This window comes from Hemibagrus wyckioides, linkage group LG15, assembly GCF_019097595.1.
Source record: "Hemibagrus wyckioides isolate EC202008001 linkage group LG15, SWU_Hwy_1.0, whole genome shotgun sequence".
Taxonomy (NCBI): Eukaryota; Metazoa; Chordata; class Actinopteri; order Siluriformes; family Bagridae; genus Hemibagrus; species Hemibagrus wyckioides.
The window spans coordinates 20,486,255-20,512,034 of NC_080724.1; the positions used below are offsets into that span (position 1 = coordinate 20,486,255).

The window sequence follows — 25,780 nt, forward strand, 5'->3', positions numbered from 1 at the left end:
GTAGGAACACTAGTTAAGCATGAGTTCTAGCACTTGGAAAGGAGCCTTGACGTTAAAGATGTTTTTTAGATGTAGATAGAAAGGAGTTTATTTGAAAAAACAGAATTCTAGCATTCAAGACGGAGCCTCAAACGTTTAATGTTCTAGTTTTTCAGACAAAACCCTGAGTTTCACTATCTAGGCATAATTCAGGATTGAAGACGAAGCCAGAAAATGGCTGATGATGGGCCAGAACCCTAAATCGACCTCCTTTCTTGTGAGAAGGTTAAATAGTACCTTAAAAAATGGCAGACATTCAAGTGAAACACGTGTGGAAGGAGCCTCACAAGGGAAGATGTAGTGTTTGGGATGGAACCTTATCTCATTCATAATCTGTAACTAGCTAACATTGAGTCGAAGGATATAACACTAAGCCACACACACACACACACACAGAGTGTTATTTTTTTGCTTCTCTTTTCAGAGAAATGAAATGTAGAACATTGCAGCGCTTTCTGTAGAAGAACCAGCGAAGCCACTACACATCATGCCCAGTTTGAATTTTACTTCACACAGAGCGAGAATGCGATTCTGGAGGATTATGGAAGTAAAATTTAGGCTGCTTCAGAGTTCCAGAGTCTCCAGTTTTGGGTTACAGTCTTTGTGCTGTTCTGGATGTTCTCCCTGTGAGTTTCTCCCAGGTTCTCTGGTTTCCTCCCAAAAACACATCAGGTGGAATGGCTGTTGAAGTGAAATGTGCTAAATTAGCCTTGGGTGTCAATAAGTGTATGAGTGTGTGTGTGTCTCCTATCCAGGGTTTATTCCTTCCTGAGATCCACCTGCTCCCTAAAAGCAGGGGATGAATAAACCAGTTAATGAATGGAAATTTGGTCTGGATATTTAGATGTACAAACATGCAGCTGTTCCCGCGAAGGCCGCCCTAGCCTCTGATTGATGTGAGGTTTGGAAGACGGTTGAGATTCTCTCACACAAAATCCAGGCACTCGCTAGTTTAGTGTAAGAATATAGCACATAGATTGTAATTTGAGACACAGCCTCACTCTCAATAATGCAAAACCTCTCTCTCCAACGTCCTCATAGTAAAGTCTGTCCACTCGGCGGCCATCTTGGCTACACTCCAGGGCAGCTATTTCCATTCAAACAAGGCCAGGCTCTTCAATGGGGAACCCAAAATGGATCTTTACTGTGTCATCCTTATTTTTGGCTGTTTCTATGGTAACGATCATCAGACTGGAGAGTAGGTTGAATCTCCAAGTGGCTTCCTGCCCCCTATATATGTGCACTGCTTAGGGCAGAACAGAATGCCTCCTACACCCTACATAGTGTTGACAATACGACTAACTGGCTCTCATGAAGTTTAGCTGGATTTTTACACTTTATTTCTTTACAACTCACAAATATTTGACCTGACTGGAGTCAAATATTTGAATTGAAGTAAAGCAGATTGTTAATTATGTACAGTGTTATTAGCTAGAAACAACAATAATATGCTTCCCAAATGTTTACACACTTACACTATGCACTACGTACTCCAGTGTCTAGTGTATGAACATTCAAATGAAACACTAACAGACTTTTTACTAACAAGAAGTATAAATGTTTCCCAGTCAATGGCAAAAGACAACATACACACGTAATGCAATGGCGCTAATTTTAGCAGAATATGCTAAATTTTAGTCTCAAATAGTAATTCATCGTATAGTAAATCTCATCCACCAAAGTATTGTCGACCATCTTGGAAAGTTTTTCTCATCCTGTATGAGTGCCTGGAAGCCTCGCCTTCTTTTCTGCCATGTAAGCAAAGTGGCATGCTCTGAGTGCATAAAGTGTCCAGCATTCCACACTTCCCTTTTTTGAGCTGAATAAGTGCATCATCCGAGTATTTAAAGCGCATGTTTTCTGGTTGGAATTTTCAACAAACTACTCACACTCCACACACTGGCATAGAATAGTGCAAAAGTATGCGATTTGAGATGCATCTATGATATGTGAAGCTTCTCTGTATATCATGGAAATGATTTACAATAAACCATAAATAACTTATTGTAATACCTTCATTATATCGAGTCGACAAGGTCTGGAGTTTTCACACTACACCTTTACCAACAAGTTGATTAGCTCTTCTTATAAAAGGGTGGGATTTAATGAATACAGTGAAACCTCAGCATATGAAAGTCCTCTCTTATGAATTTTGTTCTTAAGAAGTGAAATTTTGCAAGTAATTTGCATTGGCATACGAAGCATCTTCGGGATATGAACCAACCGACCTGAACGTTGGCTCAGTTGCACGCACGTCCTGGAGCCATTCACAACTTGCGTCAATGAAGCCAAATAAAGTGTGTTTACGAATTTTATAGATTTTTTTTTTCAGTCAGTGAAAGCTGTTTGGAAAGAGTCAACCCACGATTCCAACGTTGCGTTCAAAAGCTAGGTGATTTTTGGGGTGTTTTTTGTTGACAGATTGGTGGCGTGGGTGATCTGTTCTATTTTTAGCCCAAGCTTGGTGGCACGACTTCTTTTGAGGAGCCTTGACATGGAATGCTTGGCTTGGGTCAGTTCTTTGTTAGCAGTCATACAGTTTACATACGCTTCGTATTGGGAATATTGCTAATATTTTTTGGTGGCTGGAACGGATTATCTGCATTTACCTTTTTTCTTAAGATGAAGTCTTAATTCTGATTGGTCAGAAGGTGCTGATTAATATTCTAGAACAGCAGCACTGACCGTAGTGCAGCTTCAAATCACATGACCATTATTAACGTGCCAGTTTCCATAGCAACAGCTTATTTACAAATGTTTGTTATGTATATGTAGAGTATGTTTGTTTTGTTCTTTAACCATGAAAAACATTGCAGTTTAAGACTTCACTGGAAAGTCTTCATGATGGGGATTTTATACTTTGCTGCTTCTCAGTTAGTATAGAGTATAGCGTGTATTGAGGTAACGTAATTGATAACAGGAACGAGGGTGTTTCACGGATGTTGCACAGCATCTTATGCAACTGACGGTGATGTAAAAAGTTTACACACCCATATTAAAGTTGCAGGTTTTTGTGATGAAAAAATTAACCAAGATCATTCAAGCGAGACATATTTAAAGTGGTATAACAATGAACAAAAGTCGAGTGAAATACAAATAGAAAAGTTCAATAAAAAAAATGCAATTATCTGGATGCATAAGTATACACACCCCATAACTAATATTTAAAAAGAACCTTTAGCTTGTAATACGTAATGTTTTCTTTTCGGCTAAGAGTCTACCAACCTGATATAACTTTTATCCTATTTGTCCTTGTAAAAATACCTCAGATCTACTAAACTCTGAGAAGATCTCCAGCCCTCTTTAAGTCATCCCACAGGATTTTAACAGGATTTAGATCTGAACTTTGATTGGACCATTCTAAACTATTACTCTACTACTTCTGAAGGATTTGTGCTTTGGCTTGGAATCAATTCAATTCCTTTTAATTTCAATTCAATTTAATTGTATAGCAATTTTAACAATGGACATTGTGTCAAAGCAGCTTTACAGAAGCATAGAAACATAGAATGAAAAATGATAATGTTTGATCCCTAACATTTATCCCTAATGAGAAGCCTGAGGCGATGGTGGTGAGGAAAATCTCCCTGAGATGATATGAGGAAGAAACCTTGAGAGGAACCAGCCTCAGAAAGGGAACCTCTTCTTTATTTAGGTGACATTGGACAGTAAATAATGTCCTTTCTTCAACAGAAATCAAGAGCTCTTAAGGAATTATTAGGTGAGTGTAGTTTCTGAGTTCATTATAGTACTTATCGTACCTTATGGAAGGTAGAAACTTTCTGGACTGCAGATAAAACCGATCAGCAATTTTCAGCATTTTCATGACTAGATCCCATGTCCCAGCTGAAGAGAAGCATCTCCATAGCATAATGCTGCCACAATCATGCTTCACCACTGGGATGGTCATGAACTAACTTGCTTTTGTGGGAAAGAGGATCCGTCTAGCCATCCTACCCCACAGCCCAGAGATGTGAGGAATACGAGAGATTGTTCTCAGATGCACAGAGTGACCCGTACTTGCTAGATATTCCTGCAGGTCCTTTAATGTTGTAGCCGGTCTCTCTGATATATTTCTGATTTCTTTTTGCCTTTCTCTCGTCTATCGAATTGTGAAACATGAGTGAAATTTAGGCTGCTTTCGAGTCTTTGTGCAGTCTTTGTGCTGTTCCGGGATGTTCTCCCTGGTTTGTTCCCCATGTGGGTTTCTCCCAGGTTTTCCACTTTCCTCCTAATAACACACCAGGTGGAATGGCTATGCCAAATTAGCTCTGGGTGTCAATAAGTGCATGAGAGTGTGTGTGTTCTATGTATTGGAAATTCTTTTCTACACCTCTTCTGCTCGGTAAGTTACGACAGTGAGATCCTGTACATGTTTCTGGACCATGCTTTCAGCAGTCAGATAAATCCATGAAGAAGGTCTTACAGATGTGATAATTTTGAGTATTTGAGCGCAGTCACATGACCCATTATAAAGGATGTGCCTCTTTTCTATTGCTTTTTCTTTCTGTCTTGTTTTGTTGTTCAGCTGCTATTTTGCATTAAAGGTGGAAAAACAACAGAGGCTTAAATGATTTATTTAACATTTTTTGGAAGGAGTCTCCAGTACCAGAACTTTCTAACAGTCCGGATTAAAGCAATATGAGAGTGTCTACACTTTTAGGTTTCTCAGTAACACATAAATCTGCTTTTTTCATATTACTTACAGTATATGTTTATGGTTGTAACACAACATTAAACTTATACTGTGAGTCAAATGAAAACCTTAAAAGAGCAACATAAATTGGAGAAAAATACATGAAATGTAGCTCCAAAAGTGAAAAGTGTACTGGTCTGTTGTTCTCAGTTGCATCTTGTACTGCTACATAAAACCTGATCCATATATTTGTGACACTTACTTGGAATAAATGACGGAAATATGATTTGTATAAGTGCTACAGTGTAAGAAGAATGGCATGATTTATTATGGTTTAAACCTTTCTAAATTATTTTTACATCACAAAAACCTTCAGGGGTGTGTAGATTTTCTTATGTCCACTCTTTAAGCAGAAAAACTGTGATGTGAAATAAAATATTGGTATTATTGGCGAATATGGTATCTAATGTTATAGAAAATTGTACTTCAGAAATAATTCCGCTTCATCAAACGCATCATGTTGGTAATTAATGTCTTATAACAGCGTGAAAAGGTGTGTAATATTTCTTACTTAATATCATGACTGCTTTCCATGTAACACTGCTACATCTCTTTAGCTTTAGACAGTGAGGGAGTGAATCCGTGAATCCTCTCATCGGTAGCAGTGTATATGTGTGAGTGTGTGACAGAGAGAGAGAGAGAGAGTTTATGAATATTTATAAATGAGCACCTGCAAAACACATAAATGGATGCACACACACACACGCAACCGTTCTTGCAACCTCACACATTTTTGAGAAAGGAAACAAGAAGTGATTTTAGTTTACGCTTCTCAATGACTTCTCTATTTAAGATAGATTGGTTACCTCACATGGCCCGATTCCGTAACATTACACACTGCTGTATGCTAACAGACACAGCCTTGTCGTACCGAGATACAACGTTTTCAGCTCGATAAAGCACTTAGAATATAAAATATGTGCTTTAATATAAACAGTAATAATAATAACAGTAATAAACTGATAAGGAAACGAATAATCTGCCTCTATATTCATGTCATGATTGTTATTTAACCATCTGTGGAACATTTCATGAAAAAAATATGATACAGTAATGCTGCTTTTCATTGAGGACACACTCTTAGGTGATTTATATTATATTACATATTATATTCCTTTTATTCCATATTTAATCTTACACAAAATTACATTTTAGTGTGTCATATCTTTTATGCTTTATACAGTGTGACTGCAAAACTTGTGTGTGTGTGTGTGTGGAGTTTGTATCTTCTCCCTGTGCTTCAGGTGTTTCCTCCAGGTGCTCTACATGTCTTCATCCAGTACAGAGACATGTGTTGTAGGCTGACTGGCATCTCAAGTGTCCATAGTGTGTGAGTGTGTGAGATGAGTTAATACCCCATCTAGGATGTCCCTTATGCCCTGGATCCCCTCAGATAGCATCTAACCCTATAGGATAACACTAGAGCTCAGACAATACGGTACTAAATGTACAGACTAACACCTTGGGAGTGTTTAATATGTTTGTATGGTTTATAATATTATACATGTTGCATTCTCATGGATTCTGATTGGTAAGATGATTTATAATGCTCTGAAGTTACATTACTGTTTCTATGGCAACAGCTAACACAGAGACTTGTAATGGGAAATTTATTTATTTATTTATTTATACTATTGTGAAATTTTCTGCACGATTTATTTAATGATTTATTTAATTCATTTATTTATTTATATTATTATTAAATTATTATTTATATATATGGAAGGAGTCTCCACTACCAGAGCTTTCTAACAGTCGAAATTAAATCAATATGAGAAAGTCTTCATGCTTTTTTGGTTTCTCAGTAACACGACAATCTGCTGTTTTTCCACATATTACTATGAGTGTGAGTCAAACGAAAACCTTAAATACAACACTAATTGCAGAAAAATATGTGAAATCTGTAGCTCCGAAAGTGAAAAATGTACTGGTCTGTTGTTCTCAATTGCCTCTTGTACTGCTCCATCAAACCTGATCCATATATTTGTGACACTTATTTGCATTAAAGGATAGAAATATGATGTGCAAGTGACTCAGCTTCTTGTATTAGTTAGTAAAATATACGTACACATATATATATATATATATATATATATATATATATATATATTGTTGGCGAATACAGTATAAGCAGAATAAATAAATAAATAAGTCAGGAAGTTCTGTTTCAGGAAAATGGTCAACATCACACGTCACATGGTTGAATAGTTTTCTATACACGATCCTGAGTATTTTTTATTTTGGAAATATATCACAATATCACTTTTATATTAAAAAAAAAAAAAAAACGCAGCAGGCTTTCCCAACACGTTTTTCACACTCTCGTGGAACTCTCATCCAGAGAACAGATTTCTGAGGCTGCCTTCTCCGAGAGCGACACATGCAACACTTATTCAAATTTGTCCAAAATAATCGAGACAGCTGTCTTTATGCTGGCCTCTGAATGGGACAGACTTAATCTGCCCAAAAAAAGCCACACAGCCTACACAACAGCCTCCTCCTGAGCAGGGACAGTGAAAATATTGTGAAATATTGCGATGTATTGTGTAACCGATTATCAGCATATGCCTGCGAGAGAGAAGTGTAAGTGTTTAATTTGTGCTCTTCTTCTCATAAACTACTTAAATACTAAATAATCTACTGTAAGGTGAGCCACTGTAACTAAATAATTCTCGAGCACATCTAATATTAGTACTAACTGTAATTAGTTATACATTGGCTGTAAATTGGGTGAAATAAAATACCTTTTTAAAAAAACAAACAAAAAAAACCAGACCTGTCTACATTCTGAACATTTTGGTCACAAAGGGCTAAGCAGTAACACACACACACACACACACACACACACACACACACTACTGCCTTTACAGTCTTATGTGGTGTGTGTTTGTATGACAAACGTTGCATTTATTCATACAGCATTTCTCATAGTCTAGAAGTTCTTACAGTACATTTGAGCCATAATAAAGCCAAATACGTTACATATTTACATATAATTACATAAATACATATTTAAAAAATACATCGTTTTACTTTACTGTGTTATTTACAACACACAGTTTTATTTTTAAAACATTAGGAATGAAGTGTATGACGACCGAGAAAAAAAAATTAAATCCAGATAAAATGCAGCTAAAAAATGTATTTGTTTGTTTGTTTTGTTTCAAATTAGGGCAAAACCTAATATTGACATTATGATCAATTCTGTAATGTTAACAATATTTTTTATAGCAATAAAGTAAATTAGTATTAAGAAAATTCGTACAGAATTTATTTCAGTGTAAAATACATAGAATTTTACAACACAGCAACATATCTGCATCATTTTTTTTATTTTATTTTTTTTTACTTTTCCTTATTTAGTGTTAAATAATTTCTATTTTTTTAAAAGACAAATAAAAATGATTAATAATCTTTTTTCTTTTTCATTATTATGTTTTTTTAAATGTTTTTTGTATACTGCAGAAATAAATGTCCTGATTTGATATTTAGTTACATTACTCACGAGTAATAATAAAATAAAATAAAAAATCTTTTTTTTTTTTTTTATCTATCCTGCTGAATTGCCTTTTAATTTCTACTTCATTCATTCTCATCAAATTTGGGTGGTGACTTGCAATTAAAAATAAATAAATAAATAAATAAATAAATAAAGGAAAAAAACAAACAAAATAAATCTTTTATAATGTAAGTGTATGACATAAATCATGATTTCTAATGTTGTGAATACGCATTTGCTTGCTGGTTTCGTTTTTAAAAACACTGACATCTGTATTCTCCCATGAGTGAGTGAGTGTGTGTGTGTGTGTGTGTGTGTGTGTGTGTGTTTGGTCTCACTTCACAGTGAGCTCCGGTTTATTAGTTAGTGATGGTATACCTGAGAGTTCTCGATATTCATTTTTCAGAAATGTGTTAGAACATTTGAGAGCACAGACACTGTTTCTCTGAAATGTGAGTAAGCAACTGAGAAAACTGTAAATGTCATATAACCACACAGAGGTTCAGTTACTACGCAAAGAGGAAACTGCTGGAATATTTTTAAAGCTGATTTGTTTCGTCTTGGTATTAAAATCTTTTGATTATTCACATTCTGATCGAATATATAGTTCCTTTTCAGGCCATTCCACACTTTTATATACACTTTTACCTCACACCGTGTTAGCATCCAACTGAAAAGCATATTTATTCCTCATGAAACTTCAATGACGGCTTCTAACGTTCGTATTTATATCACACCGCTGCTGAGTTCTGGATTCTGATTGGTCAGAACACGTCGATGAATCTTGTAGAAGGCAGGTTTATACGAGATGGTTTTCGTCTTGTACGTTTCTATAGTAACGACTCATACGCAGGGACGTGTACGGTCGATGCTCGGTATGATCAGGCACACATAAGACGCGTATATGTGTTGATCTGGTGCAGCTTTCTGTGAAAAGACTGAGAGGAGTATGGAAGGAGTCTCCAGTGTTGGAGGTGAAGCTGTGAGCTTTCCTCAGTAATAGGGATAAAAGAAAAGCTAAAAGAAAAGAAAAGCTGACGAAAAAACATGTTTATAGCTGCCATAAATTGAGTGACGGATGTTTCACGCATGATCCGAATGCTTTAGTTAACAAATGCTTTAGTTAGCAAATGGTATGGTATAAATAAAAAAAATAAGTAAATAAAATATCTTTAGGATGTTATAGGATGACGTTGTGGTGTTGATTATTTTCCTAGAACTGCACACCCTTTTGTGTTTCACTCCTTACTTACTTACATAATACAATAAAAAAGCTATCGATCTTTTAATATTATTTGCTATTATTTTTTTACTTAGAACGCATAAGAGTAAAGCATGTCTCTCACATACCAGCGATTTATTCCAAAATGTCCGACTCCCAATCGACTCGCTCCACAAACACCGTAAACAGAGGCCGTAATCCTTAAAAACAGCACAACATTCCTATCTGAGTAGCATCTTTATGACATCTGACATCTAGTCAGGCTGTAACCATGGCAACAAACATGGCGGCTGAAAACTGAGCTATACAGCAACTAAAAGCGTCGCATCTCTACTGATTTCTGCAGGATAGAAAGACAGACTTCTATCTCTAGTGTCATCACTTTCCCTTTGAGAAGATGCCGTGTTCTGAAACGGCATAGAATTTCATCACGCTAGCTGCTTAACGGCTTTATAAAACAGAGTATTGGTATTTAGCATCATAGCTAGCTGGCCTGTTTTACACCAGAAGCTTGTCATGAATTAAAACAGCTTATTATTTATCTACCATCACTGAAAGGCTATCAGAGTGTTAGATACTTGTAGTAGTTGCCCTCAGTACCTAGCTAACTAGCTAAGTTATGGACACTATATTATAGTTTCACTGATTTTTCTCATTGAAAGTTTTGGATTACGTATCAAAATTCTTGATAACATCATGATTAACTATTTCAAATGGAATGAATTTATTCACGTAATTACTGAATTCAGACAAAATCTTGTATTTGTGACACTGACGTTGTTCCACGATACTTGAAGCCATTTTCATTTTAGACAGAATCCCAAAACAGCAATGCTACATTAAAAAAGTAATTATTAAAAAAATAATAATTATAATAATATTAATTATAAATATATTTATAAATTTTAAATATTATTATTATTAATAATAATAATAATGATGATAAAAGGAAAATCTGACTTTATCAAACAGCTCTGTTCTAAAAAGACGGAAGAAACTGGTGATTTCTCAAAAAAAAAATCGAAGCTTAACTCGGGAGACAAATCACGAAACATTTCCGGTATTGTTTTCAAATACTTTAGTGCTTTTTCTGTATACAATAATTTTCCAAAATGTTATTTATGGATATCATCATTGAACTAAACATACAGAGGATGAGAAAAAAAAAATTATTAAAAAAAATTCTGCCATTTCTATGGCACACAGCTAGAATACGTTTAAATATATAAAGACAATAAATAAATAAATAAATAAGTAAATAAATAAGTAAATGTGTGTACACACACACACACACTATATATATATATATATATATATATATATATATATATATATATATATATGAGTCAATAGCTCTATAATAAATGTAATAAAAGATGTCACTATCTTCAGTCTCTTGAGCGCCATCATCGAATTCTGATCTCTGTACACACACTCTCAATAGATTTACGTACTTCACACACACACACACACTCAGAATCTAATGTTTGTGCATGCAAATAGCTACTGTAAAACACCTACACACACTCGTTTAAGAGTTTCTCGTGTGTGACACACACCTTTAAACACACCTCTCCCAGTACCAATCATCACAGTGATTCCAATGTACACACACTCTTGTAGTTTGTCTCACACACACACACACACACACACACGGTGTCCTACCTCTGTGGGTGTCGTGCTGCTGTGAGGACCGGTGTGTCTGATCATTGAAACAGCCAGCAATGCTAAAGCTGATGCAAACATCCAACTCAGTCACACAACACACTCTCTCCCTCCTCTCTCTCTCTCTCTCTCTCTCTCTCTCTCTCTCTCTATCCTCTATCTACTCTCGTGTCTGTCTCACCCACTGTCAGCATTCTCTCTTCTGCTCTGTCTCTCTCCCTTTCTAGCTTGAAAGCTTGGTCACCCTCTGCTGTTGATCACACACTCCTCTCCCTCTCTCTCTCTCTCTCTCTCTCTCTCTCTCTCTCTCTCTCTCACACACACACTTCAGCTTAGTCGCCCTCTGTGACCCCTCCTATGTCTCTCTCTCTCTCTCTCTCTCTCTCTCTCTCTCTCTCTCAGTACAGTATATAATTAGCCACAGCTCAGTCTCATTGTGGAAGAGAAGCTTCGCTTGGCAAGAAGCCCAGCAGCTTTTCTCATTAACCTCTCAGCTTGAAGCCTATTGGCCCAATTGCTTCATGTCCCACCCACTGTGCCTTCTTATTGGCTGATACACCACATGGACCCGGCATAGTCTGCTACCATTGGCTGAGTACTGTTTAAACTGCAGAAAGTACAAATAGATGTATAATGAGACCACTTTATAAATATAAGCTGTATCAGGTTGCATTCTATACTAAATAAGGTGTTATTAAAAGCAGGATGACGCCGACATTTAGATATTAAAGAGCAAAAAGGATCAGGTGACAACTTTGAGAGAATGGACTTTTTTAATCTGTCAAACTGAAACAAACTGTTTGATCAATTTGCCTAACATCCCTAGATACTTCAAAAATAGATTACAAACATCTTGACATCTACAGACTCGTAAAAATATCAGAAGATATTAAAATTAAAGGATGTATTCATGTTCACCTGCGTGTTTACCTACCATCCTAAAAGCTAGCAGGCTAACTAACTATCTCAGACAAAAGGTTAGAATCAGTCTATCATCATATTCTCAGCTATTTATTTATTAACACTAGCGAGCCTGACTATATACTGAATCATGTTACCATAACAATTACAACATCGTTTCAAGATGGCCGCTCAGATCGTCAAAACTACTTTTAAATTGAGATTCTGGTTGTATTTGCTTTAGATCGATCAGCATACAAACATTAATCTATAACACTGACCTACAGTTTGCTTTGTTTTGTTTTTTTGCTTTGTATTGGGCAATTTTTTTGTTCACAAAAGGTCAAAAATGACGTCATTTTGAGTTCCTACTTCCCACTTCTGAGTTAATCTCAATGCTTAAATGCAGAATACATTTCCAGGAACCATGTTGTCACCTCATAATCAGCATGAGATTGGTCCAAAGTTCTGAAGAAGAGCTGATTTTCTGACATCACAAACCAAAGCAAAAGCCCCGCCCCCAAATGAGTTAGATGCAGTATTACTGAAAAAGACTCTATAAAAAAATAAATAAATAAAATAAATAAATAAATCATATATGTATTATGTATTTTTCAAGCTGTGTCCTTGAGTTGGTTTGGAGTTCAGGAAGACTTTAAAGAAAACATTTTTAATTAAGTATAAAGAAATATTATGATCATTGGAATTATTTATTTTTTTATTAGTATTTAGTTCCTATTATTCAAATAAGTATCTGGAACAGCTTTACACAATTTATGAGCTCTAATTAAAAACACAACAGAATTCTCACGGTAAATTGTAAAACATTACATTCATAGCATATTTTAAATAATAAAAACACTTGATAAATGCAGGTAGAATGTTTTATCCATAGTTTTTATGAAGTATCTAAGTAGATAAGGATATATAAATCCACTGACTGAGAATTTGACTAAATCCAAACAAACATCGAGATCAACACGTGCACAACAACAAGAGTGTGACTAGCACATGGTCATCTTACAGTCACATGCCACAATATGTGTGTGTGTTTGTTTCTAGCAGAAGCCTGAGTCCTGAGTCTCATTTCCTCTCAACTTCTGTCACTCTCACTTCTGTGTCTCTCGCACGCTCAAACACACACTCACACACACACACACACAATCCCATCGAGATCTAGCTCACGAAGGAATGTCAACACTGATTTTGTTAAGTGTAGAGTGTAGAGTAAAGCACAACTTTCCCATGAAGTTCTTTGTGATATTATAATTAAACTTATTTAGAATGTATGTGTGTGTGTGTGTGTGGCCAGCATGAAATGATTTACCCCTAGTGTGCAGTTATAAAGCATTTTTTGCTATAATATGAAAAAGGGGAGTAGATACGACCAATAGAACAGTGGCTCTGACTCACACCTGCCCATGCTAGTGATGGGCATGCTACTTGTTCTTTCCTGACATATAGCATAAGGTACAGCATCAGCTAACTCACAGCAAGTGTAGTTGTATACTTTATGGCAAAAATATAGATTTCACCATATCAGGAAAACATTTTAGAGCTTTGAGTCAAGATTATCCATCAATTTTTTTTACCTAGTAGCTATAAGTAGCTTACATAAGGTAAAAAATATACTGTTAACCATCAAAACAACTAAAACAACTCATACTTTTTAAGTGCTGTGGATCATTTTCATCTAACACTGTGCTATGTTTAAAAAGGACACACTTGCTAATTCTACCCAGCTACTTAGAGTGTTAGCTAAGGTCAATCAGTTGTTATGAACTTTAGCTACTGTTTGTTTACGGCATCACTTTCTTCAATCATGTTAGTTCACTAGGTTTTAGGTCACATTACTGCATAGTGAAATTCTTCACATATCATATCCATGGAGGGTTGCAGTCAAAGCACAGGGTCAGGAATATTGCAGTATCCCTATAGCAAGGCAGGTGTTGGGAGGTTGAGGGCCTTGTTCAAAGGCCCAACGGTGACAGCTTGGCAGTGCTGGGGCTTGAACCTGTATTTTCTGATCAACAACTCAGAGCCTTAACCACTTGAGCTACCAACACCCTAGAATTTTTGCATATGGGGTCATATGGGGTCAGAGCACAGGGTCAGCCATTGTGTAGTGCTGCTGGAGCAAGTGGGGTTAAGGGCCTTGTATAAGGACCCAACGTCGATAGCTTAGAAGTTTGAAGGCTTGAACCCTGACCTTTTGATCAGCACCTTGACCGCTGAGCCACTATGTCCCTAAATCAGTAACAAGCTAGCTTAGGCATCAAAATGAGCAAATTATTGTTAAAAATTGCCTGCTTGGGATCTGTTTGAACACTATACAGCTGAATAAAACATGTTTTAAATACCAAACTGTCTAGATTGGAAGACTGTCTAGGTCTGCATTGGAAAGTGTATGTGTTCAGTTATTTCATCAACAACACCACTTTATTTATCTTAAATAGCTTATTTAAGGTGCACAATATATATATATATATATATATATATATATATATATATATATATATATATATTGTGTTGTTTGTGTTGTGAGTCTGCTCTGTCTCTATTCATTATCATTCACTATCATGGGAATGGGTGGAGTTCCAAACATTTGTACTGCAGCCTCCCCACTAAGGGACAGTGCTTTATAGAGTCACTGTGTAAAACAACAAATAAGAAGCTAGCTAGCTAAGTTAAGATCACTGTAGACTTCAGAAGCACACTTTTTCACAAATGTAGCTATCACCTTTGATATCTAGTTTTACTATTCCGGCTCCAACTTTTATTTATGACAACTGATAGATCTGTGTTATTTTACTCCACTAAACTGAGTTAGCAAGCCAATCTGTCTGTACAGAGTGTGAGAAAAAATGAGTGTGTAAATCTCTAGGGAAATCACTGCGACTACACTGTGCCGATGTTCTTCCTGCCGGGGTGTCAGTTTGTCTCTCTGTGCCAAACAAAAATCAATTACACTCTTACAAGGACTTTATTTCAGCTTTGATTAAGACGCTGGGACACGACAGGAAATTCAGCAATGGACTGATTAGTAAAGATTTGTTTAACAAAGAAGGATTAGCAACTTATTGACAGTGAGACTGTAAGATATACAATCACAGTTATTTTATTAATAAGTGCTACTGAGCAGTCATAACAAGAAAATCATTCTGAATCATCAAATGGCATGTGTCATTGACAGGAAGTCACATGAGACCCCAAAAGACACAGAGATCTGTCCATGCTTAAGACACACCAACCTGTTCCACTCAAAGACAGACCAATCAGTGAAGCACTAATCTTTCTATGAACATACATTATCGTCCTTCATCAAGACATAAGACATGCCCAAATATCACAACTAAAGACACACCTAGTGTCTCTCCCGTAGAACACACACCCATCTGTCCCTGAGGAAAAACTAACCATCTCTGCCTGTAAAAGGTAAAGCCACATCAATCTGTTACTCCTAAAGACAAGCCCATGAGTTCCAGTTAAAGACACACCCATTTGTCCCTCTTAAAGACACGCCCATCTGTCCCTGATAAAAAACATACCCATCTCTGGCTGCTAAAGGTAAAGCACACCAATCTGTCCCCCTGAAAGACACACCCACAAGTTCTTGATAAAGGCACACCAACCAGTTCATGCTAAAGACACGCCCACCAGTGCCAGATAAAGACAAACCTATCTGTCCCTCCTAAAGACACGCCCATGAGCTTTAGTTAAATATACATTTATTTATTCATCCTTAAGACACACCCAAGAGTTCCAGATAAAGACACACCCATCTGTCCATCCTAAAGACATGCCCACTAGTTCCATATAAAGACACACCCATCTGTCCCTCCTAATGACACTCCCATGAGCGCCAGGTAAAGACACATTTTTTTTGTCCCTCCTAAAGACATGCGCACTACTTCCAGATAAAGACACACCCATCTGTCTCTCCTAAAGACATGCCCATCTGTTCCTCCTCAAGACATGCCCACTAGTTCCAATTAAAGACACACCCATGAGCTCCAGCTAAAGACACATTTATCTGTCCCTCCTAAAGACACGCCCACTAGTTCCAGTTAAAGACACACCCATCAGTCTCTCCTAAAGACACACCCACTAGTTCCAGAGAAAGACACACCCATCTGTCTCTCCTAAAGACACACCCACTAGTTCCAGATAAAGACACACCCATCTGTCTTTCCTGAGGACACGTCCACTAGTTCCAGATAAAGACACACCCATCAGTCCCTCCTAAAGACACACCCATCTGTCTTTCCTAAAGACACACCCACCCATCTCTCCTAAAGACATACCTCTCTGTCCCTCCTAAAGACACACCCACCAGTTCCATCTGTCCCTTTTAAAGAGGTTTAATTTAACAACATGGTTTCCACCCTCATTAATGGACACTTGATGCTACATATAATATTATTTTGAATCATTGTGTGTCCAAACTTCGGGTACCTGTGTACAAAACTTAATGAAGCCACTTGATACTAAATCGAGGTCATAAAAACAGTGTGTGTACAGTATGGAGGTGAGATTATCAATTCACGACTTTTAATGACAAATGTATAAAATAATGCCACTGAGTGATATGCTGAATGAGCACTCCACTTACAGCTGACGTTAATTTAACTCAGAATTTTATCCTTAAAAATAACCAACATCTCCGTTTAACAAGTTGTCTTATCTCTTTTTCAGGAAATCTGTGGTCAGAATTGTGCAAAACTGAGAAACACCTCTGTTTTCCTGAAGCCCCACCCCTTCGTGTGTAACTCTCTTGTAACTTCTAAATAGTGTTTAAATCTTAGGTCTGAATTCTGATGTGCACAATTTCCTCACTACATGTGCTTTGAATATAGTCCAGTGGAACTATTTCAGGCATTAATATGCAAATGTACCTTTTAAATATTCATCCTATATTTATGAGCACTGTGTCTTTAAGTCTTTGATTCATGACTGAAATATCCTGACTTGCAACGAAAGTAAAAATATCGTATTGCATCGGATGCTAGAATGACCTGACCACGGTGAAGTAAAGTGCAACTATAGCTTTCTCTCTCTCTCTCTCTCTCTCTCTCTCTCTCTCTCTCTCTCTCTCTCTCACACACACACACTCACTCCTGCACGCATACATCCTGTCACAGAAGAGAGAAACCAAAGCAGGGTGAAAAATGCTGACTCAGAAACACTCACTCAGTTTTTACACACACACACACCACACAAAAACACACCACACACACACACACACATACAGAGTGAAGTTGTTGATCCTGACCTCAAACACACTTCAGGGTCAGTTGCAATACTTTAAAAGAATCACACACGCACATGCACGCATGCACACACACACACACACACAGAGTGAAGTTGTTGATCCTGACCTCAAACACACTTCAGGGTCAGTTGCAATACTTTAAAAGAATCACACACGCACATGCACGCATGCACACACACACACACACAGAGTGAAGTTGTTGATCCTGACCTCAAACACACTTCAGGGTCAGTTGCAATACTTTAAAACACACACACACACACTTCCACAGTTTATCCTCCTTTTTCATTTCTATTGTTTATTTTCATGCCTGTCTCTCATTTTTTCTCTCTCCATCTCTCTTTTTCTCTGTTTCTCTCGCTCTCTCTCTCCTCCCTCCCCTTTCTCCTTCTCTTTTTTGTGGCTAGTGTGTTCACTGCTATTTCCTCTGTAGTGATACATTACCCTGACAGAGGTGCTGTATTTTTAGCTTGAGCAGGTACACACACACACACACACATACACACACGTCAGGAAGGGCCATCTGTGCACAGACGCTTACTCGAACAATTTTCACCTTATGATGAAAGAGCTCAGAGAGGCTCGGTAAAGAAATCCTGGACTAAACATAGACAGTGTGTGCAGGCATCTAAAAATAACCAGCATGACTAGATGTGTTAAGTTTAACACGCTCACCTGCGACACATGCTGTGTGTGGAGGTGCATGTATGAGAGTCTGTCTTCCATCCTACTACTCTGTTGTGAATACGGAATTTGATTAAAATCGGGGGGAAAACGAGAGACAGAACAGGATATTTTAGGACAAACAAACTTTTTCAAGGTTCGAGGTGATAATAAGTGGACACACACTTTGCAAAAGCAGACAGATGCTCATGGAGCAAAAATATGCATGATCTAACACATTATCGTTTCTATAGCGACGGCTCATTCACAGAGACTGGTATGGAAGTCACAAATGGATTAAAAAAAGTGTGTCAGTGTTGATGTGGCTCTTATGCAAGTTTTCTCTAAAGAGATGATCTAAGAAATATAAAAATTTACCATGGTTTCAGTTTTGAAACATTTAGTCCGTGTTTCAAATCGTGATCCAAGTGTACACCTTGGTGTGAAGTCTTCTCAGGCAAGAAAAAACAAAAATACAGCAAAATAGCTCTATATTACACACCAATACTAACCTTTCAATACTATACAAAAAAGAAACCCTAAACTTAGCACATGACTAATGACTAGCTGACTCTACTTTACTATATGTGTACGCTGAAATTTATAGTATCATAAAGCTAATTCTATATCTGTAGTTTATTATTATATGAATATCACAAACAGTTGTCAGGAGGCTGAGACAGTGGTAAAGAGCATTCTTGTTGAAAGTAACTCGCACTTGCAAACAAATCAAATTGTTAAGCAAAGGCCCCAAATGAAGAGCAGGCAGTGGGTCAGGTGATGCGCAAATAAATATCCAAGAACAGGGCAAACATCCTCAAGCAAAAAACAAAACATGCTACACAAAAACAGAAAAAACATTAATATAAGGCTTGGTACATCAGGTAAAAAGTCAGAGCTAAACAAATAGCTTGCATGTTTAATGTGTGTAGTCAGTGTACAGGTGACTGTGTATGTGGCAGTGAATGTGGGATGTGAGTGTTAATTTAAATGGCCTTTTTTGTCACATATACATTACTGCACAGTGGAATTCTTTCTTGGCATACCCCATCCTTGCAGGTTGGGGTACAGGGTGATGATGCTGCACCCCTGGAGCAGGGAGGGGTTTAGAAGGCCTTGCTCAAGAGCCCAATGGTGGCAGCTTGGCAGTTGAACCCTGATCTTCCAGTCAACAACCCAGAGCCTTAACCACTTAAGGGGAAGATCAGGGTTCAAGCACCACACCCAGCACCGCCAAGTTGCCACTGTTGGGCCCTTGAGCAAGGCCCTCAACCTCCCCCAGCTCCAAGGGTGTTGCATCATGGCTGACCCAATGATGTGCGCTGACCCCAACTCTCTGACCCCCTTGGGCAAGGCCCTCAACCCCCCCATACTACAGTTCATTCTAATATAAAGCCTTCTATAATAGAATTATTACAAAGCCAAACTACCACTACCTCCAGTATACAGTATATTAATTCTATACTTTACTATAGTACACACTACCATTAATACTGTACTACTATACTACAATGTTGATACACTACTAATTAATATCAACAGTATATTATTATTATTATTATTATTATTATTATTATTATTATTATTATTATTATCACACTGACACACTTTACTATAGTACACACTACCATAACTATTATAATATACACTGATCAGGCATAACATTATGACCACTGAGAGGTGACGTGAATAAGACTGATGATCTCCTCATCATGGCACCTGTTAGTGGGTGGGATATATTAGGCAGCAAGTAAACATTTTGTCCTCAAAGTTGATGTTAGATGCAGGAAAAATGGGCAAGCGTAAGGATTTGAGCGAGTTTCACGAAGGGCCAAATTGTGATGGCTAGACCACTGGATCAGAGCATCTCCAAAACTGCAGCTCTTCTTCCCGGTCTGCAGTGGTCAGTATCTATCAAAAGTGGTCCAAGGAAGGAAGTCGTGAACCCACAACAGGATCATGGGCGGTCAAGGCTCACTGATGCACGTGGGGAGTGAAGGCTGGCCCGTGTGATTCGATCTAACAGAAGAGCTACTGTTGCTCAAATTGCTGAAGAAGTTAATGCTGGTTCTGATAGAAAGGTGTCAGAATACACAGTGCAGGACGGGTCAGGGCTGTTTTGGCAGCAAAAGGTGGACCAACATAATATTAGGCAGGTGGTCATAATGTTATGCCTGATCAGTGCATATTATACAGTATATTAATACTACCATTCTATACTGTAACACACTATACTACTGGACACACTAAAATGTCTTCTATAATGCTGTCTCCTATATTCTGTTATAAATATCACAAATCATGGTATATATTCATACAATTATTGTTAATACTAATATTCATATAATAAAATGCATTGCTACTATTACTACATTGGTATTACTATTACTATTACTATTATACCCTCTGAACTATACTGTGGTAAACTGTACTACACACACACACACACTAAATGTCAAAGATATCGGCTGTTTCGGGAAGACACAAGGGATGAAATATTTGCAGTGTATGTTAATGTGTGGGCAGAGGGTGTGCATGTGTATTTGTGTGTCTATGAGTGTATGAGTGTGTATGTGTGTGTGTGTACGTGTGTGAGTCAGAACCGAAGCTTTGCTCAAACCTCACATGTGTGTGGGCAGAACCTCCAGATGGCTCCTCCTGCACCTCACAAATGTCATTCTGATAACGAGAGAGTGTGAGAAAAACAGGTATACACACACACACAGACACACACACTTTAAGTAAGTAGTGAGCAGACAGAGATGGAGCCAAAACATGGTTCATGCACACACACACACACACACACACACGTAAGAAGCTAAGAAGCAGATAGACAGATATGGAGTATATATATATATAAGCTATGTTATTAGGAGGATGCACATACACAGCCAGATCTGCACACAGAAAATTTCTGGTTATCACGCCATCCTTGAATAATTAACATACTGTAGAATATGAGACTGACAGGTTTAAGACACTGAGCTAATTTTGTTGCAATGCATGAGCCTTACTATGCTTCTGAGGACCATTCATTGACATTACTATCAAAGCAGCTAATCAATGCTATGCCACACCCAAGTCTAAGTCTAACCATAACGTTTGTGACCAAATGAAACTTTTTGCAGCTTTTATTTTTCACTCATGTAGTTTTACTCATAGGGACCTGCCAAATGGGAACATTTGGTCTCTACAAGGATATTAGAACATGCCCTTCCTTACACACACTGACACATACACACACATGAGAGAGAAAAAGAGGATCCAGTGTCATTGATTTATTTCTGAAACTTAAAGACAGAGTGTGATTGTCTTTGGCATCACTTCCTCAAATCTCTCACACGTACTGTCACACTCTCTCATATACACACACATAAATAGGCCACTCTCTCTCTCTCTCTCTTTCTCTCTCTCTCTCTCCCTCACACACACACACACACACACACACATATACTCTCTGTCTGTAAGAAGATGCAACACTTCTCAGGAGCTGTGAGTGTAAGTGTGGTGTGTGTGAAGGCTCTCCCGGCTCAGCGGTGAACTTACACACCTGTGTATGTGCTGAAGTGGAAACACACCTGCTGCAGTGACGACGCCCTGTCAGCACGACCCGGGTGTTAGCACACCGCATTAATGATGCAAGAAATGGAGAGAGAGAGAGAGAGAGATAGCAATGATTAAAATTTTGGCTGATCTTCCAGGACGGTGAAATTTCAGCAGTTTGACTGACAGATGGTCCATAATGCATCACAGAACATTTACCACTGAGACACACACACCTCATGAATCACAGTAAACACAGAGCCGTTCCATATGAGCAAGTACATAGAGCATTTCCTAAACCTGTTTGATGTAGAAAAACAGAAAACTGATGATGCAGATCATTTCTTCAGTAGCCATTTTATCCTGATCAGGGAGCTGGTGAATCTAGAGCATGTCCCATGAACACTGGATACAAGGCTGGAATACACCGTGGATGGGCTGACAGGATAGATAGATAGATAGATAGATAGATAGATAGATAGATAGATAGATAGATAGATAGATAGATAGATAGATAGATAGATAGATAGATAGATAGATACTTTATTCATTCCAATGGAAAATTTACAAAGAGGGGGTGCACCATTCTCTGAAGTACCGCAATACCAGGTTGATGCGTGGAGTGGATGGAGCAAGCGCCTATTCCATCTCCCTGCTCCAAAAATCAATTTAATATGGTCCCTGGGTAGGGGACGTATCAGGTATTAAACTGATAAGAACAGATGCTACGCTTGATCTTAGCCAAAAGGCTGAGAAGGTAACAACTTAGTATAACATACATTTACAGACGCCCTTATCCAGAGCACCTTACATTTATCTCATTTATACAGTTGCACAGTTGAGGGTTAAAGGGCCTCTGAGATAAGGCCAAAGAGTAGGAGCAGCGTAGCAGTGCTGGGATTCCACAACTTTCTGATCAGAAATCTTTTGCACTAAGCTAACACTTCCCTATTAGCTTGTTTTGGGAAGATTAAAGAAAACCAGAGAACCAGGAAGTAAACCCATTCATACGTGGTGAGAATATGTGAAACTCCACACAGATGGTGATCTGATCTCAGGATCAAACCATAAACCCTGGATCTGGGAGACAGCACTCCTTCCTATGGCATCATGTCTAATTTGCTCCAGTTGAATTTATAAACAAAGCAATATTTTATTTAACAGTCTCTACCATGCTTTATTTAACTTTTTATGCTTGCATTCCAGTTCTTCCCAAAGGTGTTCAATGGGGTTGAGTCAGAGTCTGGGCTCTGGGGCTTTGTGCACAGGGGCTTTGTCATGCTGGAGCAGTGTTTGGGTCTCTTAGATCCAGTGAAGGGAAATTATAACTACAGCACACAACATTCTGTGGCACCTGTTTGAGGAAGAACCACATACGCCTGTGATGGGAAATGATTTATAATCTGGTGTCACCCAGATGAGGATGGGTTTCTGTTTGAGTCTGGTTCCTCTCGACGTTTCTTCCTCATATTGTCACGGGGGGTTTTTCCTCGCCACTGTCACCTCTAGCTTGCTCATCAGGGATACATTTATAAGTTATATCCTAAATTTTTATATTTCTCCAAACCTGTTTTGTGACAACATCCAACATTAAATGTGCTATACAAATACATTTTAATTGAACTGTATGGACGGGTGTCCACATACTTTTGGCCTTCCCTGTTCCACATATTTCATTTTGGCACAGGTTTTACACCTGATGCCCTTCCTGACTCAACCCTTCCATTTTTATCAGGGTTTGGAACCAGCACAGAAAGTTAACCCCTCAGGGGTTAGTTCCTTGTCTGGGAATCGAACCTGGGTCGCAGTGGGATCCTGCAGCTGGACAACCACAGTGTATAATAAGAATAACTGTTTTATAATATAAGACTTTCACACAAGGAAAGACTTTTTCATTCATTTGTTCACCCGTTTCCTGGTCAGGATCACGTTGAATCCAAAACCTATCCCAGGAATTCTGGGCATGAAGTAGGGCATGTTTTTGAGAGTTGGAAAAAACAGAAACAACAACACAAACAAGCAAATTACTTACACAGAAACTCTGACAACAATCCCAGCACAGGATCTTATCAGCAAGCCTGAAGGCAGCAGCACAACCGGCTAAGCCAGACACAGAAATATTGAATAATCCATTACCATTTTTCCCTTTTTTCCCCCGTATATATGCATTTGGCTACAAAATTATCTGAAATGTCTAATCAAGTCGTCAATAACGACGATGCTTGCACTGTAATTATCCGCTACAGCAAGATTTTCAAAGCTCTACTTTGTGAGGTTGAGGTGATTTTTATTGAATGAAAGAAGAACTCAGTATTCTGGAAGGATGCTTGGGAAATAATCTTTCTACTGTTTAAACGCTGTTATATAAAAGAGCAAGAAGAGTTCGAAGTTCGAAGTTTCGAATCTGATTGGTCAGTAGGTGATGATTACTCTTTTGACAGCTGCAAATTACAGGTTGATGTAAAATAGATCAGACGTGTTGTGGTTGCTATAGGAACAGCTCATTCCCGGGGACTCGTATGGCAGATGAGTGACAATCATGTGTTGTTATTTAATTTGGTGGAAAATATTTAGGTCTAATCACTGATATGATGAGTTCTGTAAGGGGGTTTAAGGAAGGAGTCTCCAGTCCCGGTCCTTTTTTTTTCCTTCTTTCAGCGGTGAATCTGTAACTTTCAGTTTTCAGAACCAGTCTTTAGGAGTTTAAGCTTTTTTCTGTAAGCTGCATTTTGTTTGTCTTAATATCTTCAAGAGAGAGAAAAAAGTGAGGTCTGTAGCTGCTGTTGCATAACTGATAACAGGAACTAACTTGTTTTGCAGAAATGTAACTATAAATGGATGATTATCACTTACTATGGTATTTCTAAATAAAGAATCGTTATTAAATTGTAGTGGTACAGAAGGACTTTGTGAGCTTTTGTGGGCCGACAGCATGCCCCATTGTCCTTTATTCCTTCTTTCGTGTTAATGTGTGTAATATGTCAGTGTAGGAGTTATGAAAGGTACTGAATATGTTGAGAGGATGGGACAGCCCCCAAAAAACTATGACTAAAGCACACCCACACACTTGCACACACTCACTCTGTTCACACAAACTGGTGTAAAAGACCAGAAAACAATAAATATGCAATATAAAGAAGGTATTTTGTTCAAATGGAAAATAAATAAAAGTAATACAATCTTTCCATTTAGGAGAAAAGAAAATAGGAACATTGGGGCTTTGTTGTCAAAGGAAGCTTTGAGTGTGTGTGTGTGTGTGTGTGCACATGCTTGTGAAATCCCCGCTCACCGAGAAGCGAGAGATTTCCTTCCTCACCACAAACTTTTATTCTCCTCTGATGATTCATTCACCCTCTCCTTTCATCTTTATATTCAACCTGTGTGTGTGTGTGTCAGTAATATTTCTCTGAGACCAAATGCCACAGGTTTCAGAATGCTCTAGTGTTGTGTTTCTGTGCTTTTTTCGAACATGAAACTTTATATGCTCGGATAAGTTTCACTAACAAATAAAGCAATAAAAAAAAACTATTCAAGGTTCTGAGGTTTTTATTTTCAGTCTGAGAGGAATGCAATGAAATCAAATGGTTAAAGGTGAAGGATATGTCTTTGTTTCACTCGAGCCGTAATCGTTTTGGAGGCAGAAAGTGAAAAGAATCACGAAGAGCTGCTTGTGTGATTGCAACGAAGTGATCACTTTATCGGTGTTGCAGTGGATCCGGCTCTGGGTCCTATCCTGGGAACGCTGGGCATGAGGTGGGAATACACCTGGGATTGGAACACTAGCCCATCACAGGGCAAGACACACGCAGGATGTGTAGCCAATCCACATGCCTTAATGTTTTTGGTTGGTGGGACAAAACCCCAGGAGAACATGTGAAACTCAGATGAGCTCAGGATGAAACCCAAGACCCTGAATCTGTGACCTGCTGCACTTAAACATTTCCAATCCTGATAATTACCTACTAAAAAGATGAATTTGACTTGCACTTTATACCTGTGTTTGTTTTTCTCACTTTCTCCCCAAACTTGTGACCCGAGGCTTGACAAAAAAGGTTTGACTTCACAAGAAACCTTCAACATTAGACTGTGTGAACATATTCATTGTACAAATGCTCAAAAATAGGCACACAGATCCTGTTTGGCATTTGGGACAGAGCCAGTAAGGCATCGTTCTTTTTTAACTTGAATTTTTATGTTGCTATTTGGAACAAAGCCAATTTTTTGCTGAGAGTGTATACAGACATTATTTGGCATTAGGGACACACCCAGGATGAGGTGTTC

At 38.0% G+C, this 25,780-nt stretch overlaps 1 protein-coding gene and 1 non-coding gene across 3 annotated transcripts in view; both read right to left on the reverse strand.

The window, feature by feature from the left end:
* zmp:0000000926 (uncharacterized) overlaps window positions 1–11,404 on the reverse strand; it is a 41,326-nt gene extending 29,922 nt beyond the window's left edge. For both annotated transcript variants that reach the window (XM_058410407.1, XM_058410405.1), the window contains exon 1: window positions 11,122–11,404. The gene's annotated coding sequence lies outside the window, so the exon portion shown is untranslated. The remainder of the gene's footprint in view (window positions 1–11,121) is intronic.
* Window positions 11,405–22,071: 10,667 nt separating this feature from the next.
* LOC131366481 (U2 spliceosomal RNA) lies at window positions 22,072–22,260 on the reverse strand. Its single transcript, XR_009206825.1, has one exon. It is a non-coding gene; the product is annotated as a U2 spliceosomal RNA (small nuclear RNA).
* Window positions 22,261–25,780: the final 3,520 nt, after the last annotated feature.